The sequence below is a fragment of the Tenrec ecaudatus genome, chromosome 1 (assembly GCF_050624435.1).
Source record: "Tenrec ecaudatus isolate mTenEca1 chromosome 1, mTenEca1.hap1, whole genome shotgun sequence".
Classification (NCBI taxonomy): domain Eukaryota; kingdom Metazoa; phylum Chordata; class Mammalia; order Afrosoricida; family Tenrecidae; genus Tenrec; species Tenrec ecaudatus.
Genome location: NC_134530.1, coordinates 247325076 through 247344827, shown reverse-complemented (window position 1 = coordinate 247344827; position 19752 = coordinate 247325076). Strand labels below are relative to the sequence as shown.

The 19752-nt window shown below is 43.5% G+C and overlaps 1 long non-coding RNA gene across 1 annotated transcript in view; it reads right to left on the bottom strand.

Moving 5' to 3' along the window:
- Window positions 1-1180: 1180 nt before the first annotated feature.
- LOC142425504 (uncharacterized) overlaps window positions 1181-19752 on the bottom strand; it is a 256874-nt gene continuing 238302 nt past the window's right edge. The window contains exon 3 of the long non-coding RNA XR_012779672.1: window positions 1181-1283. This is a non-coding gene — a long non-coding RNA (uncharacterized LOC142425504). The remainder of the gene's footprint in view (window positions 1284-19752) is intronic.

Below are 19752 nucleotides of genomic sequence, written 5' to 3'. Positions count from 1 at the left end.
TATATGAGTAGATTGTGACTTGGGATGAAATTTACAGCACTGACATTATTGTAGTTAGATGCCCTCTGGATGGTACTACCCAACAGCAATGCTGTGCACAACAGAATGACACTGCGCAGTCCTGCTTGACCTCACAATTGTTCCTGTGTCTCACTCAGCCCATTGTTGTAGCCGCTATGTCGGTCCATCTCCTTGAGCACTGTCTTCTTTGTGCAGCTGGTGTAAGTCGTGTCTTTAAAATAACCCTAACTCTGCTTGCCCTACTTTAACCAGCAGGAAATATAGTACCCGCCTTCACTGGGGCAAGTCACCAAGTTGGGCGAAAATTCCCAGGGGGACTTAGGGTAGCTGAAAGCTCTAGGCAGCTCCTCTGCCATTGGCTGGGGATTCGCACAGGTTCCTGCAGACAGTTTAACCTGACAGCTCCTTTGTCCTGGTTCCTGGCTCTCTGCTGCCTCCTTGCCAGGCTTTGGCGAGTGAGGAACTAGCAGCCAGTGGATCACTCCTGCACAGCCACGTCTCTGAGATCGTCCCTCCTCCTAGAGTCACAGGCAAAGGACTGGCAAAGGTCCCTGCCCTCCAGACCCGCCACACCTCAGCCTTCTGAGCATTGTGTGGGAAATTGCCTCCCGCTCCTGCTTGCTGTTGCCAGTTCATTTCCTCTCCATTCCCCCATCACATCCTCGCAGGTGCATCGCCCAGAATCCATTCAAAAAGCTCAATCTTCCCCCAAATCCAAAAGAATCTTTGACTTCCCAGATCTTCTACATTTACCTTGCAGTTTATTCAGCCAAGAATCGTCGGTATAATTGCCGTGCATGTTATACTATTGAAACACTTACTGTGAGCTGTAAAATTAATTAATAATTAACTTCCAAATTAAATGCACTCATTCAGGCTCACTGTCACAGGATGGCACAAGCAGCATTGATACGCGAGCCTGTGATGTGCCCCTTTGTCACAAAGCACTTGGCATGACTGGCCTCAGAGGACATCACTGTGTGGGCGCACGGTGGTCACCACTTTTTCTAAATAGTCGTTACTAGTGTTGTGTCATGTGTGCACTATAATGCTTGCATAAGTCCTAGAGACCAGGTTTTCATAGTTGTGAATTTAAGAATTTATCGGGCTGATGTCAAAATGAACTCACATTTGAAACACCCAAACTTATTTTAAATTTAAATTTTATTTTAAAGTTTTAAATGGTAAAAATAAGTCAGCCAATGGGAATACTTTTATTAACATTCCATTTAAATATCACCACACACCGTAATCTTCTGAATCTGCAAGAGAACAAACCATGATATTAATAATGAGTCACAACCTGGAATATCTTCTGTTATTATGCAGAAACCAAACATTTTTTGACACTGTGAAAGAACTGGTACAAAATAACATCACTAGTTGCTATTTCTGCAAAACAGAATCATTTCATTGTTTTAACAAAAATTTGACTGTCTCATTAGTGCCGTTATTGTTAGCTCCTGGCTACTAGCAACCACATGTCTTGCAGGAAATATCAGTTCTAGAGCAGTGGATCTCAACCTTCCTCATGCCGCGACCCTTTTATACAGTTCCTCGTGTTGTGGTGACTCCCAACCATAACATTATTTTCCTTGCTACTTCATCACTGTCATTTTGCTACCATTGAGTCGGGTGACCCTTGTGAAAGGGTCATTCAACCCCCAACCCCCAAGGGGTCACGACCCACAAGTTGAGAACCACCGCTCTATAAGGTTTTTGTGGCTGTAGTCATTATGGAAGCAGTTCACCAGGTCTCTTTTTCATGGAGCAACTCGGTAGGTTTGGATTATCAACCTTGAGTTTAGCAGCTAATCACAAATAGCTGCCTCACCTGGTCTCTTTTCAGAAATGCTAGTGATATAAATATTAGACATGAAAGATGCTTAAATTGACTGTTAACAGACTCCCATATTCATCACAATGGTGATCATGGTCTGTCAAAGCTCATAGTTTACTTAAAGGTAGATTGCGATTAGGAGAAAAATAACCAAATGCTCGGTTTCACATAATACTACATTTGAAAGTGTAAGCATAAAACTTTCTACATTGAGCAACAAGCCAGAATTGACTCGATGGCAGTGAGTTTTGAGAAACTGAACAGAATGTCAGAAGTTAAAAGTCCTAGGAAAATTCTCTTAAGATCTGTACCCAGTGTGTGCTTAATACATGCATTTGAATTGTGGTGCTGGCAATGAATATTGAAAGGACTATGGACTGCCAAGAAAATAAACGCATCTTCTTCAAAGAAGCACGAGAATGCTCCTTAGAGGCAAAGATGGTGACGCTTCATCTCATGTACGTAGGACATGCTGTCGGGAGAGACCAGTCCCTGGAAAAGGACCTCATGCTTGGTCATGCAGAAGGGCAGCCCAAAGAGGACGGGCCTCCACAAGATGACTGACACAGTGGCTGCAACTATGGGCTCGCACACAGAACAATTGAGGGTGGTGCCAGTCCGGGCGGTTTTTCCTTCTATTGTTCATCAGGTCACTATTTGTCAGAGCCAACTTGATGGCACCTCACTTGTTCCTAAGTAGAATCAAATATGAAATGTCCAAGCGTCCTTTTGAAATGGTAGCTATAGAAGCAGACATTGCTTTCTAGATTTCTGGTTCCACTTTTTTAGAAAGCATTATCGACTCAGATGGGAAAACAACTTATTTGAAAAGTTACAGAGCAAGACCATAAGGTTCTCGTTTTCTAGGAAACTTCAACTATTCACCTAGAAACATTTTAATCATTTATTTTAAAATGAGAAATTTGAAATCTTGTTGTGTTAATCTGGGTAGACTAGAGAATAATTCACAAACACCCATATGTATATACAAGAGGAATTGAACATTTAGAAAACATCATAACCCAGTCCAGTCCAAGGTCATAGTCTGATATTATCCCATATGTTTGATACTAATCTATAAAGTCCTCTTCAGACTCACGAAACATGCAATGATGCCAAATGCAGGATGATCACAAGCCAGTGGGTAAAGACTTTGGATCCAGTGGTGTTGTAAGCACCTCTGGTTGCGTCCAGGTGGCTTGTCTTCTGCAGTGTCTCCCAGGGAGTAGTAGAGAGAGAGGGGTGTCTCTGCCTCCAAGGAGGAAGTATCAGATTTCCCAGAATTCTCAGGAGAAGGCCATGCCCACACAGAAGTCCCATTGGTTATCTCCAGATTGACAGCCTAGACTCCACCCCTACTCTCTTAATCTTTAAATTGACACCAGATTAGGTGACTACCACACTTGTTGATTTTCTAACTTGAGAATGAGTAAAATCTGAAAATATATGCAACTTATTTTATCAATGACTGAGAGAAAGGATGTATCAATGAGAAGCATTTGCATAGAAACATTTTGTATAGAAAAGGTAAGTTTGTATGCTAGAGAGGAAATCTGATATTTCAGTGAAAATTTTATAAACTTCTGAGTATATTCAATTTGGTTTAAATCACTATATTCAATTATCCCTGGATTATATAACAAAGGATGTAAATCGAATAATTACCTCAAATCTTTTTCTGAATAAATGTTCTACTTATTATCTGACATCAAATAGACAAAGAGAATTAAATAATGTCTTTGATAATCCGGGAATTAAACTCACAAATTGGAGGGATATTTGTACCTTAAAGGGCAGCATACTAAAGTGTGACAAGACTTTAGAAATTTCATATTCACATTAACATAATTTGTGACATGGGAGTGAATTGGTGAAAAATGAAAAAATAATTTCTAGGTTTAGCCTTAAAAGACAACATTCCAATATTGATAGCTATACTTACTGTGGCTTTACAAATCCCACTGTTTCTGTTGAATCAACCGTTTGATTCGACACTAAATAGAAGTCATTAAACATAGAAGGATAAATAAAAGAAACACTATGGAAACAAAAATGAAGCTATGTCATTTAAAGTAAAGTACTATAAATTCCAAAAAGGCTAATAGAGCACCTGGTAGATAATGTAAAATAAAGACCGAAGTAAAACGCATAATGAATTTTTTAGTTGTTTCACTGTCTTAAGTCTGAAACGTTGCCAAGTGATGTTTGCAAAGCTCCGTGGATTGAAGGTGATCAAAAATTAATAAAAAGTCATCCAGCTCATTAAAAATACATTTCTTAACAAATGTCTCGGCCAGTGCTCTGCTAACACGGTGACCCAATTAAACAAGAAACAAACAAAAACCTCACTGCCATGAGCTGCCCCCAGGGGTTTCCAAGAGTATAAATCTTTGTGGGAGTAGAAAGCCTGTCTTTCTCCCTCAGAGGGACTGATGGTTGTGAAACACGAACGTTGCAGTTAGCAGCCCAGATCACAGACATTTCACAACCATGGTTCCAAGGCCAACACTCTGAAGTAGAGATAAGACCCTCAGGAGAGCCCTTCCCAGAGCACGGAAGCCTGAACAGATGCTGTGTGAAGCCCCTAAGTTTGTGAAAGGGACCTCTGAGCGCCATAAATGGTCAACACTCTCCGCTGCTAACTGAAAGGCTGGATGTCCAAGTCCACCCAGAGAAGCTTTGAAAGAAAGGCTTGGTGATCTATTTCCAAAGAACAAGCCATCGAAAACCCTGTAGAGCACGGTTCTATTTTGACACTCATGAGGGAATCCTGAGCTGGGGTTGTCTCAAGGGCAGCAGGTACTGGTAAATGTGGGTGGTTTGTTATGCAGGAGTCCTGGTGGCACTGTTGATAAGCATTGGGCTGCCAGCCTCATGGTCAACAGTCCAAAGCCCCAGGGTGCTCTGATGGAGAGAGTTGAAGCTGTCTTCTCCTGTAAAGATGCACAGTCTCAGAAACCCCATACAGGGTCACTGTGCATCAACATCAATTTGAGAGCAGTGGGTTTGCTTTACAGAGGAGCTCTGGTGGCATCATATTTAAGGGTTGGGCTATAACCAAAAGGTTGGTGGTTCAAACCCTCCTACTACTCTGCCTTCATAATAATGTACATACAACCTTGGAAACCCTATGGAGCAGATACTATCTGTCCTATAGGATAGCTATGAGTTGAATTCAACTCAATGGCAGTGGGTTTGGTTGGTTTGGGTTGGATTATTACATAGCAACACCTCTTTATTCACCAAGTGACTTTTTCATTTAGCACTCACTGCAGACAGAACTCCTGACTTAGGGAAGGGGAACAGACTCAAGTATAGTTTAGATCAAATATACCTGTAGATCCTATACCTTAAGTCACTTTAATTCCCAGCCCCACTCACACCCACTTCCAGACAAGCAGGGGCACAAAGGCTTTGGAGTCCAGCTCAGAGTACAATGTCTAGGCCACCTTGACCACATTTGTCTACAGAACTCACTTGTGTTCAGGTCATAGAGTGCTCCACGCTGACTTATATTCAACTCTAGACATGCTCATCTTCATCTATCAACTTACCATTAAAGTGTCTTTCTTATTCATCTTTAAATCCCCAATGCCCTGTCAATGCCTGGCATACAATAGGTGTCCAATAAATGTTGAATGATTGAGTGAATTAATGCAGTTATCAATGATTTAAATGGTATCTCAGTGGGCTCTACTACTCTCCATCCTATTAGATTATGTGTTAGTCTGGGTAGACTAGAGAAACAAATCCAGGGAGATTCATATGTATATAAGAAAGAGTTTTATATACAAGAGTAATTTGAATATTGAGAAACCATCCCAGCCCAGTCCAGATCAAGTCCATAAGTCCGATATTAGCCCATCTGCCTGATACCAATCTATAAAGTCCTCTTCAGACTCACACAACACATACAATGATGCCAAATGCAGGGAGACCACAAGCCAGTGGGTGCAAAGTCTTGTGGATCCAGTGGAAGTGTAAGCATCTCAGCTTTGGCATGGCTCTCCACATGACTCCTCTAGCTCCAAGGGCTCTAGCATAGCTCCATGTGTCTTGTCATCAGAAATACCAAGCAGAGAGTGTGTGTATCCCACCTCCTGCAAGTTATTTATTTCCTTTGCACCTCCAAATGAGGTCATCAAGCAGCGATCTGATTGACAGCTAAACTCCACCACTTCACGCTTAATAGTCTCAAGTTGGCACCAGATTATGTAACTACCACCGCTGATGAGCATCATGCAGGCAGCGATCAAGTTGGCCTTTCCTTTATTGACCAATCACTTTCTACTCTGCAGGCAAAATAAAACAGGCACCATCCCTTCCAATAAGGAGTTGGAAACCTACCCGAGATGCTCAGATGTCACCTAGTGCAGCTCAGTGCTCTAAGAATGTCAGAAACAAAAAAGCGTTGCTGTGGAGTCCATTCAAAGTCAAGGCAACCCCCACATGTCACAGAGTAGACCTGCTTCATTGGGTTTTCTTGGCTAGGATCTTTCCAAGAACCGATCACCAGGCCATTCTTCTGCAGCCTTTACTGGGTGGGCTCAAACCACCCACCTTTTGGTTAGCAGCCAAGCTCGGGACTTCAAACATGGCAACAGAGGAATGCAGCACTTGGGGATGTTAGCGTATATGGGTGTTCAAGGAAGGTGTTTTTGATTGAGTTTAATCTAATCACACACTCATCAGGAAGCTTTGGGCTGAAATACCCCCTATCGAGTTGTGTCATTTTAGGCAAGCCACATCGTCTCTGAGCCCCTCAGAACAACGACATCTCAGTTCTGACATGAACTGGCGTAGTTGGCTTCCAGCAGACTGGATACCACAAATGAGAAATCTGAGTTCTTGTTAAGAAGGCAAACTGAGTGAGTGAAGGTGGTGAGGCAGGGGCATGGAAATGGCCTGGGCAGGAGAAGGGACCTCGAATGTTGAGACGCCCCGTTTCCGAGGCTGCAACCTCCTGCTTGCATTCCCCACTCATCTAAATGTCATCTTCCTGTGACTGCTGCCATCTGCAGAAATGAAGCGATGTGCCTATTATTAGCACCATCTCACACACACTGTAAACAATGAGCCTTTGTTAGAACCGCCCCATTGCTTCTGGGCCCTGGCTCCTTCCACACCTGGAGACGTATCAGCTAGTTGAATATGACTGCTTATGAGGCAGCTGTCGTGTCAGGGGCAATGGTTTTCCTCAGAAACGGTACAGCTTGTGGGAGAGCTTAATGGCATTGAGGAAGTAAAGTGACGGCCACCCGTGACCTCTCTGCCTACACCAAGGAGGAGGAGGAGCCAACGCCACCCCAACCCAAGGCCGAGCGGCTCAAAGCAGGGGTCAGGCATCCTAGAGGTCTCCACCCTCCATGCCTTTTTCACTCTATTCTAACACCAACCTTCCTCCTTCCCTGCTGTGTTTGATAATCCATGGCGATGGCCACCCAGACTAACAGGCAGGCCTCAGGCTTAAGGGGGTCAAGGATATAGTCCTCCTGTCCATGGCAGCTCCTCTCCTCAGCCAAGGCACTCTGTATCTATCTATCTATCTATCTATCCATCTATCTATCTATCTATCTATCTATCTATCTATCTGTCTGTCTGTCTCTCTCTGCTCCTCAGTCTCTCAGCCACAAGGTCCTATGAACTCTGCTCTATGGGAGACAAAGCGCACCTGCTGCTCCACCTCACTGCCTCCTGGTCTCGGCTCACCTCCTCTGCTCGGGCTCATGGGCTCCTCTCTGCTGCTTCTCCTGCCTCTGCTGCCTCCGCCACTTCAGACAAATCTTGCATGTGCTCAGCTGGTAGCTGTTCTTTCTGGACGGTCCTGAAATTCCTATCTTCTGCTTCTGAAATGGTGCTCTTACACCCAGAAGCAGAGAAAAACTGACCAATCCCCAACGTAGGGTCCTCTACACCTTCTTAGCATAGTCCCAGCCAATTAGTTGGTGGGAGTTAAAAAGAAATGGGTAGAGGAGTCATAGGAATTAATTTCACTTCACCCCAGTGGACCCCCCCAGGTTTGAAATTCCCACAGCCTCCCACGTGAGGGACTCAAACCCACTTCTCAGTTCCCTTTGTCCTCCTACAGCATAGGTAGTGGATGCCTCGATAGTTCTGCTCAGGATTATTACCAAACACAATAACTATCAAAGATCTGAGGCCAGTCCCAATCCCAACTACGTGAGCCCCGCCCCCTCCCCAAAGAATGCACTTCAGAGGCTAGCATGGAAGCTACAGCTTGGGGAGGGGGGCACTTCTGATTAGAGCACACAGGAGAAACGAAGAAGGATGGAGAGTGAGGGGAACACATCCTGGTCCACCAAGTCCTGAAGATGACATTGTTGCCCAGGGCAGACAATGCACAGAGAGAACCATAGGGCTGAGCCCACCACGAGACACAACGTCCCTTACTGAACCATAGCACTACGGAAGACAACACTGGAGACACAGTGCGGGAACTGTGCCCAAGCTGACCCCATCACACTGGGGCGAAACACCAAAGGCATGTAGCAGAGCAGCAGGGGGAGCAAAAAGAGACTTTGGAGACAGAGTGTGGCACCCCATCAGACTGGACTGGAGGATAATCCTAAAGGTCAAAAAACAGACCTGGAACTAATGATAGACTTTTCTTTTTTTTTGACATTGGCTTTCTTTTTGTGTTGTTAGTTTGTTTTTGATTTTTGTTGGTGGTGTTATTGTTTTGTTGGCTTTGTCTTCCTTTGTTGTTTTGTTTGGCTTTGCCTGGTTTGGGGGCTTCTTAATGTTTCTGCATGTCTATCTAGATAAAACAGGTGGGATTAACAATTTGGAGATTAAAAGAATGGGACCAATGATTCTGGGGGGGATAGGTGAGAAGGAGAGGTGAGAGAAAGGAAGCGGGGGAGGCAACCAACCCAGGAACAAGGGAACAACAAGTTAATTAAAATCAATTGAGAGAAGGGCAAAGGATGCCTAGTGGAGCTTAATCTAGGACAATGTAGCAGTAAGGAATTACTAAACCCAAATGAAGTCCAAACATGATGGTGGGACAAGAGGAAAGTAAAAGGAAATAGAGGAAAGAACCAGGATCAAAGGACACTTATAGAGTTCTAAATACAGGCATGAACTTATGTAAATATATTTTTATATGAAAGGAAAATAGATCTGTGTACTTATATCTATATGTTAAAAATTAAGGTAGCAGATGGATACTGGGCCTCGACTCAAGTACTCCCTCAATGCAAGAACATTTTGTTCTAATAATGTGCATTCTGTGATGCTCACCTTCCTGATATGATCTCTGAAGATGAAATGGGTTCATAAGTAAATGTGGTGAAGAAAACTGATGGTGCCCAGCTATCAAAAGATTTAGCATCTGGGGTCTTAAGGGATTGAAGATAAACAAGCGGCCATCTAGCTCAGAAGCAACAAAGCCCACATGGAAGAAGCACACCAGCCTGTGTGATCATGAGGTGTTGATGGAATCAGGTATCTAAGACTCAGAACAAAATCATACCAATGTGAATGGGTGGTGGGGAGCCCATCTGTAGACAATTGAATATCCCCTCACAGAAGGGTCACAAGGAAGAAATGAGCCAGTCAGGGTTCAGTATAGTACCGATGAAACATAACTTTCCTCTAGTTCTTTGGTGCTTCCTTTCCATGACCTCAATTCTAGACCAGAGCATGCACACTGCTACAGAAAAGAGCCCACAACACAGGGAATCCAGGATAGATAAACCCCTCAGGGCCAACAACGAGAATAGAGATACCAGGAGGATAAGGGAAGGTGGGGGGAGAAAGATAATATAGATTATAAGGATCGACATATAACTTCCTCCCAGGGGAATGAACAACAGAAAAGTGAGTGAATGGTGGCAGAGGATGATGTAAGATATGAAAATAATAATCTATAACTTATCAAGGGTTCATGAGGGAAAGGTAGGGGGGAAATGAGGGCTCAAGTAGAAAGAAAATGCTTTGAAAATAATGATGGCAACATGCATACAAATGTGCTTGACATACTGGATGAATGTGTGGCACTGGATGAATGTATGGATTGTGATAAGAGATGTAAGAATCCCCAATAAAAGTCCACATGGAAGAAGCACACAAGCCTGTGTAATCATGAGGTATCGATAGGATCTGGTATCAGGCATCAAAGACCCAGAATAGAAAATCATATCATTGTGAATAGGGAAATGCAGAGTGGAGACCCAAAGCCCATCTGCAGGCAATTGGACATCCCCTTAAAGAAGGGTGGCAGGGAGGAGACAAGCCAGTCAGGGTGAAGTATAGCACTGATGAAACATACAACTTTCCTCTAGCTCTTTAATGCCTCCTCCCCTCCACTATCATGACCCCAATTCTACAACCACAACTAGGCCAGAGGATGTGCACTGGTACAGATAAGAACTGGAAACACAGGGAATCCAGGACAGATAAACCCCTCAGGACCGATATTGAGAGGGAAAGGGGAAGGTATGGGGAGAAAGGGGGAACCGATCACAATGATCTACCTCCAGCCCTCTCTCAAGGGGATGGACAATAGAAAAGTGGGTAAAAGGAGACATTGGCCAGTATAAGACATAAAAAAACAATGCTTTATAAATTATCAAGGGTTCATGAGGGAGGGGGGAAATGAGGAGCTGATACCAAGGGCTCAAGTAGAAAGAAAATGTTTTGAAAATGATGATAACAACAAATGTACAAATGTGTTTGACACATGGATGGATGTATGGTTCTACCAGCCCCCAGTTAAAATAATTTTTCTTAAAATTTAAGTAATTAAAAAGTTAACAATCAATAGTAAAATATATTATGATTCGATAATAATAATAATTATTATTATTATCAAATATCATTCCTTGCTTTTCAGACAGGAAACATGGGGGCCTGAGCTTTGCTATCAGATATGAACTATCTTCCCATTCTTCCACATGCCGTGAGGGGTGTGGCATTCTGACTAACATTGTCAGATGCCCTACAAAAAAATCTGCGGCTACTAAGTTTAGCCTGATAGTTAATGAGTATGTAACTCTAAAGATTAATACCAGATCTAATTTTATGGAGTCTGAATATTAGAGACATAATTCCTGTCCTCTTTCATTGACTTCAGAAGTCCTCTGAGTCCCTTCTCCTCTTGTTTACTTCAATCCTCTTTCTCTTCCATCTCTTGGTGCTCAAAAACATGAGGCACTTGACTATTCCATTTCTTCCCCCTCAATTCATGGAGCCACACCCACCACACCACCTACTACTGGTGAGTCATTCAGACTCACAGCAACTCTCGAAAGCAGGGGTCACGAACCCTTCGGGGGTTGAACAACCCTCTCACAGAGGTCCCCTGATTCATAACAGTACCAAATTATAGTGATAAAGTAGCAACAAATATAATTTTATGGTTGGGGGTCACCACAATATGAGGAACTGTATTAAAGGGTTACAGCATTAGGAAGTTTGAGAACCACTGCTTTAAAGTTTCTGAGGTTGTATATCTTTATAGAAATAAATAACTTCATCTTTCTCCTCTGAAGAGGCTGATAGGTTAGAACCACCAACCTAGCAATTAACAGCCCAACACCTACCCACCACAGCCACCAGGGCTCCTTAGTTTGTGTAAAGAATCCTAAAGTGAAAAGACCACCATATGTATGCACACATGCAGGCAGGCAAACATGCACACATAAAAACACATGTATGCAATACATATATGCACATACACACGTGTGCACACATCTCATTTAGACCAAGGCAGGTCGTCTCAGCCTCATTAGACGGAGCCCTAGATATCATGATGACTCGCCCCAAGAGCAACAGCAACTGTTTGTGTGCTCAGTAAAAGTAATGTGCATCAATTCCGTATCAGGCACCATCAAGGCCATTTCAGCTCCCATGAACTTGTCTAGAACAATGGTTGGGTTTTTTGAAGGAGATCACCAGGCCTTTCTTCCAAGGTGCCTCAGAGAGAATAAGGCTGGGACAGAGGGCCACACTTTGAGGAGAAGGTCCCTTTAAGCCACACCAGAAGAAAAGATTTAGGTAAGCAGAGAGGTAGTGAGACAGGAGGTCAACCTGCATGCTGTTTTTCCATGATCACCAAACAGACTGGCCTAACTGAATTAGCAACGGAGTGAAATGGGAAGTATAGTCAAAAAGATAGGTTGAGTGAGTGGCCTTGAATGCCAAGCTGAATGAAATAAATCAACTTCAAGAAAAATTCAGGTTTATTTTTGCCAGTGGCCTCGTGTGTGGTGATTCTGTGAATGTGTGACAGATTTCATGTCAACTTTACATGTGCAGAGGGATGGAGCCCAACCTATCAATCATATCACAGCATGATGATGCTTTCTGGGAGATGTGGCCTTTTTATAAAGAGGCACTGGGGACCGCTTCCTTCTCTCTCTGTTCCTTCACCTTCCTGCTTGCTGGGACTCTGTCTGCCTCCAGGGTGGTCCCTTGTGGGCTACCCGACCCCGAGAGCTGCCAGTGCCCTGTCATGTTTCCACTGACCTTAGATAGACATGACTCTGTACCCCCAGCCTGTAATCTACATGCTTCCCGCTTCACCTTTCTGCATCATTGGCCTGCAGGTACATCGTGAGTACATTGGATCTATGGACTTAAGGTAGACTGGGCTGGAAGGCTTCTTGATATAAGATTACTTCTGATAGAAAGCTCTTTCTTACATGATAGTGGGACAAAAGGAAATAGAGGAATGAACTAGGAGGCAAAGGACATTTATAGAGGTCTAAATACAGGCATGTACATATGTAAATATGTTTACATATAAAATGATAGGGAAATAGATCTCTGTGCATATATTTATAGGTTTAGTATTAAGGTAGCAGATGGACATTGGGCCTCTTCTCAAGTACTAATGCAAGAGCACTCTGTTCAAATCACCTGGCATTCCGTGATGCTCACCTTCACAACACGATCACTGAAGACAAAGTGGGTCCATAAGCAAATGTGGTGAAGAAAGCTGATGGTGCCGCCTATCAAAAGATTTAGCATCTGGGATCTTAAAGGCTTGAAGATAAACAAGGAACCATCTAGCTGAGAAGCACAAAGCCCACATGTAAGAAGCACACCAGCCTGTGTAATCATGATGTGTCAATAGGCACAGTTAGCAGGCATCAAAGACGCAGAACAGAAAATCTTATCAATGTGAATGAAGGGGGTGCGAAGTGGAGACCCAAAATCCATCTGTAGACAATTGGACATCCCCTTACAGGAGTGTCACAAGGAAGAGGTGAGCCAGTCAGGGTGCAGTATAGCATTGTTAAAACATACAACTTTCCTCTAATTCTTTAATGCTCCCTTCCCTCCCACCTTCCGCATTATCATGGCCTCATTCTACCATACAAATCTGGCCTTACCAGAGCATGCACACTGCAACAGATAAGAGATCACAACACAAGGAATCCAGGACAGATAAACCCCTCAGGACCAATAAGGAGAATAGAGATACCAGGAGGGGAAGGGGAAGGTGGGGGGAGAAAGGAGGAACTGATCACAATGGTCTACATATAAGCACTTCCTAGGGGATTGGACAAAAGACAAGTGAGTGAAGGGAGATAGCAGTCAATGTAAGACATGGGGGAGGGGGGGAAGTGTTTTGTTTTTTTTAATTATCAAGGGTTCTACAGAAGGGTCATGGGGAGGAGGAGACAAGTCACTTGGGCTGCAGTATAGCAATGATGAAATATGTAACTTTCCTCTAGATCTTTAATGCTTCCTCCCCCCACTATCATGATCCCAATTCTACCTTACAAATCCAGCTAGACCAGAGGATGTACACTAGTACAGATAAGGACTGGAAACACAGGGAATCCAGGACCGATAAACCCCTCGGGACCAATAATGCGAGTAGCAATACCAGGAGGGGAAGGGGAAGGTGGGGAAGAAAGGGGGAACTGATCACAAGGATCTACATATAACACCTCCCTGGAGGATGGACAACAGAAAAGTGGGTGAAGGGAGTGGGTAAGATATGACAAAATAATAATAATTTATAAATTATCAAGGGTTTTGGAGGGAGGGGGCGGGAAGGGAGGGGAAAATGAGGAGCTGATACCAAGGGCTCAAGTAGAAAGCAATTGTTTTGAGAATGATGATGGCAACAAATGTACAAATGTACTTGACACAATGGATGGATGGATGGATGGCTTGTGATAAGAGCTGTAAGAACCCTCAATAAAATGATTTTTTTAAAGAAAGTTCTTTCTTATTCATATGAGTGTCACTCTTCTTGTGGCTCTAGACAACCCAGCCTAACACAACCTATACCTTTAAGGTGGAGTCCCTGAGTAATGCCAACAGTTAATGCACTTGGCTGCTAACCCAAAGCATGGCAGTTCGAGTATACCCAGGGGTGACTCAGAAGAAAGACCTGCTAATTTGCTTTCAAAAACTCAACCAACGAAATCCCTGTAGAACCCACCTCTACTGCAACAGACGGGAAGTCGCCAGGAGTCAGAGCCACTCAATAGCGACGGGCTTTTGGGTTTTGATCATTTTAGAGAAGCTGTTTCTGAGGAAGGGTCCCTTAAACCTTGCAAGGAGACATAATTCATGAGAAGCCTCAGAAGTTCCACTGGACGCTGACCGCCATTGTCACCCGCGCAGCCAGTGCCCACCTGGCTCTTCTTGTGAGGGATGAGGAGCCACCAGCATGGAGAGGGAAAGCCCTGGCATACACACACCCTACAGTCAAGGGTGAAGAGTGGGGGCAGCCAAAGCGGTTGGCCTTTCATAAAGCCATGTGGTAGAATTTGTGGTGTGTTGCTTCATTTATTCAACAATTATTCATGATCGGTTGGGTGCCGAACACTCTGCTGACGTTTAAAAGCAGATATTCAGATATACTTGTCATTCTCAACCTGCCAAGCAAGTCTCCACTGGGGAGGAGCTAGAAAGTTCTCCCACTCTGTCCACTCCTCCCTCCTCAGTCCCACGCTGCAGGGGGCCACCCGAGTGCCCACCTTAATTCAAGATTCTTCCCGCAGTTTTGTGCAAACTCTGGCTTAAAAACATTTTCTTCCTGCCAAAATGTGAGCTCAGGGCAGAAATGCCATTTTAAGCTACAAAGCAGTCATCCAAGGTGAACAAGTCCGAGTGTGGGCAAGCAATGCATGCAAAAAGCAACTGCCACCTAACCCTGAAAATATCAGCTTTGAAATGAGCCTGTCGCCTGCTCACCCAGGACAAAGCTGGCTTGGTTTTCACCTAGAAGAGTGTCCTCTTTCCATTTACCTTGAAAAAAACTCTATCTTCTCAACTGTTGTGTTGCTCTAGACTGTAGACTTTTAAGAGCGACAATGCCTTATGTTTCCACAGAGTCCCTGAGTGGTAGGAACAGTTAACATGGTTGGCTCCTGCAAGCCGAGAGCAGCCAGATAACCAGCATTGACAACCCTCTGGAACACAGGTGTGTAGTGACACACACAAAGTTGCCACAAGCCTGAGCTGATTTGATGGCAACCCATGGTGGTGGATGTTCTAAGAAAGTGCCGTCACTTGCAGGATGGTGAGCTTCCCTAGGAAAGAACACGGAGATGCTGGGAACTCAATGACCTCCTGTAGTCAGGCCCCTGAATAGCAACGTCAGCGTCTTCCCCTGAGAAGTTTTCAGCTTCCCTAATGCCCAGGCAGAGGTGAGGCAAAAGCAGATACAAATAGAGCAAAGGAAACTTCAACTTTGGTGGAATTTTTAAAACACTTGTAATTGTGCTCACTTAGCTACTTTCATCCCCAGAACTCAGGCTCTTTATTCAGCTCTCAGAGGGATCTGCGAAACAGACGGCTCTTCTAACCCTCTGGAAAATGGCTCCCAAAAAGTGGGTCAGGGAAGAGCTCATGGTTTGGTTCAAGACTTAACACTAAATCAGCTTCTGAATGAACAGCAGAACTTTCTAGGGCCTGCCTGGACTCCAGCAGCAGGTTCCACAAGCAAAGAAAACCAGCCACCAACATCTAAAAATCTTTTCGCACCTCCTGGCATCAGCACCACCCAGTCAGCTAAGAAGGAAGGACGTGCGATCAGCACAGTGAAAAAAGTGCAAAAATCTAGCTAATTACTCAGGACATGCTGGCAGACACCTCTGCTTGTCAGATTCCTGGTTGTCTGAGTAGTTATTTACATCCGAATTCATTTACTCTGTGGGGATTTTAAGTACTTTTTTTTTAAGTTTTCAGTAATAGCAAAGATCTTACAGGGAGCTCTCCGGTTTACAAAAGATTGCTTTCGATCATCATGTTGAATGCACAGGAAGAAGACATTCTGTTTCAGGATCATTAACTCATGTATATAAAGAGCTTCCCTGGGGATTCTGACCCAGACATCCCCACTGGAACCTCTTTCCGGGCAACACTAACCAGTCTCCGGTGTGCTCCTCTGAGGCAAAAGTCCTAAGAACATTCAGACCCGGTTTTAAACTTGTAAGAAAGATAGAAGGAAATGTTACTTTAAAGATTTTTAACGTTTTATTCATTCAACAAATACTTAATAAGACTATAATGTGAATCAGGGTTGGACTGTTAGGTCTTGGGGCTGGAACTAGCCCAAGACATATAAAACATAACCTTTACTCTGGGTGGCGCAAATGATGAGTGCACTCAGCTGACCTAAAGCTTGAAGGTTCAAGTGCACCCAGGGGTGCCTCGGAAGAAAGGTCTGGCAATCTACTTCTGAGAAGTCAGCCCTTAACAATCCTATGGGGAACAGTTCTGCTCTGACCACACAGGGCGCTCTGGGTCCAAACTGACCGGATGGCAACTGTCAACTCTTCACCCTCAAGGAATTCACAGTTCTGTACTAGTATGCAGCACACAGAAAAAGGGAGCCACAATCAAACATGGCAAATATTAAGGGGTAAGAATGGATTGGGGTTGAAATTTATATTCTCTAACTTAAAGGAGCAAAAACTATTCCTAGTGAATACACACAAACTCAAACCAAACCAAAAAACCCCATTGCCCTCAAGTCAACTCTGACTCACGGCAACAGGGCAGAACCCCCACTGTGGGTTTCTGAGACAAACCTTCACGGGAGTAGAAAGCTGATCATTCTCCCGAGGCGTGGCTGGTGGTCCCTAACCGATAATGTGGCAGTTAGCATCCCAATGTGTGAACACACACACACACACACTTGCTGTGCTAGGCAGGGTTCTCTAGAGAAATGAAACTGGAATGCTAATAGTTTATATGGATAGATAGATATATAACATAAGAAAGAAACAGTTAACTAAATTATAGAGCAGTACAAATGACTCAGTGCAACTTACTCCCGTGAGACAGTTGTGACACACTGGCAGTCCTTCAAGTGTTGAGAGCCTCCAGGTAGTCCTCTGTAGAGAGAGAGAGAGCTAGGCTATCCCAGCACAGGCAGCAAACAGCAAGGCAGGTCACCAACTGTCAACCAGATGACAGGGTCCGACAGTACCCAGCTCAAGAGATATAAATTCCAATGGTGTGGCATAGCAGGTCTTAAAGGAACCTCAAATTACAGCGACACAGTCCATGGGCTAGGTGTCCCACAGGTAGTGTAGCTTGCAAATGGAGGCACAGAACAAGCAAGGCAGCCGCACACCATTCCGATGATCAAAGAGCAAGAGACCCGAGAACTCAAAAGGCGAGGCTCACTGAGCCATTTATCCCTCTGCCCTTCAATTAACCCCACATGTGTTTATCGGCCAGGTAGGCACAATAAACTAACTACCTCACTTGCCTTATATTTGCCAATTAAAAATAACTGTGGGTTCAGAGGTCTTAAAAGCTTTCAAGCCGCTTTCTAAGGCACAACAACCAGTCCCTGTTCCCTTGGGACAGCAAAGGAAGAGGGAACATCAGGACCAGGAGGAAGAAAGTGTGTGGCTATTTGCCACCATAAACAGCTATCTACTTTGTCATGAGGCCAGAAATATAGAGCCCCCAGATCTCATGACTGAAATTTTTGATCAAAGATTCCATAGAAAGATTCTAATCCCAAAGAAGGAAATTAAGAACAGAATTTCAAATTCTCATGGACCCCAGGCTTCCTGCCCCCATGCAGGCTGGATGAATCTGGCAATTACATCCCAGGACAATCTTAAAATCTTAAACTAACAGTATTCCCTCAAGTGTAGCCTAAAGGGTTTTTTTTTAAGAGGCTGGCTTGAATATTATTTTCTTTCAATCTCTCTATGAATTTAATTAAATTGGTAATAACTCAGTACATTAGATAGGAACCTTTAGAGGGCAGTGAATTTATGACTCTGATGGGGAAGGAACAAGTCAGAAAAGGAGGGTAAGATTGGTGGCACAACTCAAGAACGTCATCAGTGTCATGGGATGGTGTACTGAGACACTGTTGAGCCGATGTCATATCTCGCATTTTAACAACAAAATAAATACACTTATACACACAAAAAAAAACTCTCAGACTCTTCTGCATTGGAAACATTTCTTTCCATTTTTTTTCAATGCATTCCCAAGTTAAAGTTCCCTATCAGATCTGTTTCCCCTTTCTGAAGGAGCTGTGGTCACACACCTACTTTCTTATCAAAATGGTGCCTACATGCTGGGGGAAATTTCACATCCGGATGGTAGTCAGCATGGACTCTCTGACCCACATCTGCCAGGACTCAGTTGAGGTCTCATTTTCCACAATGCTTGTACATATTTATAAGCCCACCAGCAGCGTATAAAAATTCCAGTCTCTCCACAACCACTCCAATATCTGTCATTTGCTGATTTGTTTTTTAAACTGTGATATTGTTCTGGGCATACGGTGATGTGTCATCAATGTTTTGATTGCATCTCCAGGATGGCTGCAGACCATGAGCATTTCCTCATGTGCTTGTTAGCCATGTGAGTGTTGTCCTTTGTGACTTGTCTATTCATGCCCCCTGCCCTACTTTAATTGAATTACTTGGGGTTTTCTTGTGAGATGTTGTAGAGTTCTACAGATTTTCTTAATTAGTGCTTTGTCCATTGAATCATTGCTAAAATTTTGACCCAATTTGTGGGTTCTCATTTTATTCTTTTTTTTTTCATTTTATTCTTTTGTTGAAATAAAAGAATGTCATCTATTTTGTCTTCCTCTTGCGTGCTTCCTTTACTAGATTTGGTAGTCTGTGTGCACCCTGCAATAGAGCCCTGAAGCATGTCCTAATTTTCTCAGTGATGTTCCTTTCTCGCAGCTCTGGAGTTTACATTCAGATCCCTAGTGTATCTTGAGTTGGTTTTTGTGCATGTGGTAAGGTAAGGAATGCTTTATTCTTCTCCGATTTTTCCAGAACCATTTGTGGAAGAGGGTGTCCCTTTCCCATTTTCTTTTCTTTCTTTTCTTGCAGCTAGACCACTATGCCCCACAAACAACAACTATCAGCAGCTACCACAAGACAAAAATCACGGGAAACAAAAGTCAACAACTGAAGATTACCCAAACCCAATGGAATACACAGAAAAAGAAACCCTTTAACTGCCAGAAAGAGAATACAGGAAAATTATGTTTAGAGCCATATGAGAGATCTGGGGAATCAATCCTGAAAACAAAAGAAGAAATTGAGGTACTAAAAACCTTACACCTAAAGAATCCTCCGAAAATAGGTAATGAGCTGGCAAAAATAAAAAACAAAGTACAATATCTGAGCAATAGAATGGAATAAAAGGAAAATAAAATCAGTGAACTCAAAGACAACCAAGCAGACTTCAGCAAATGAGACAAAAATCAAACAAAAAAAGCAAAAGAATTTGAAGAATGCCTGGGGACGGTGTAGGACGCATGAAGAAAAACAATATCCAGCTTACTGGTATTTCTGAGCAGGAAGAAACAAACAAGACTACAGATAAAACAATAAGATTAACCACACACACACCCAAAAAAACACAGTAAGACATATAGTAGCCAAATTATCCAACTTCAAGGA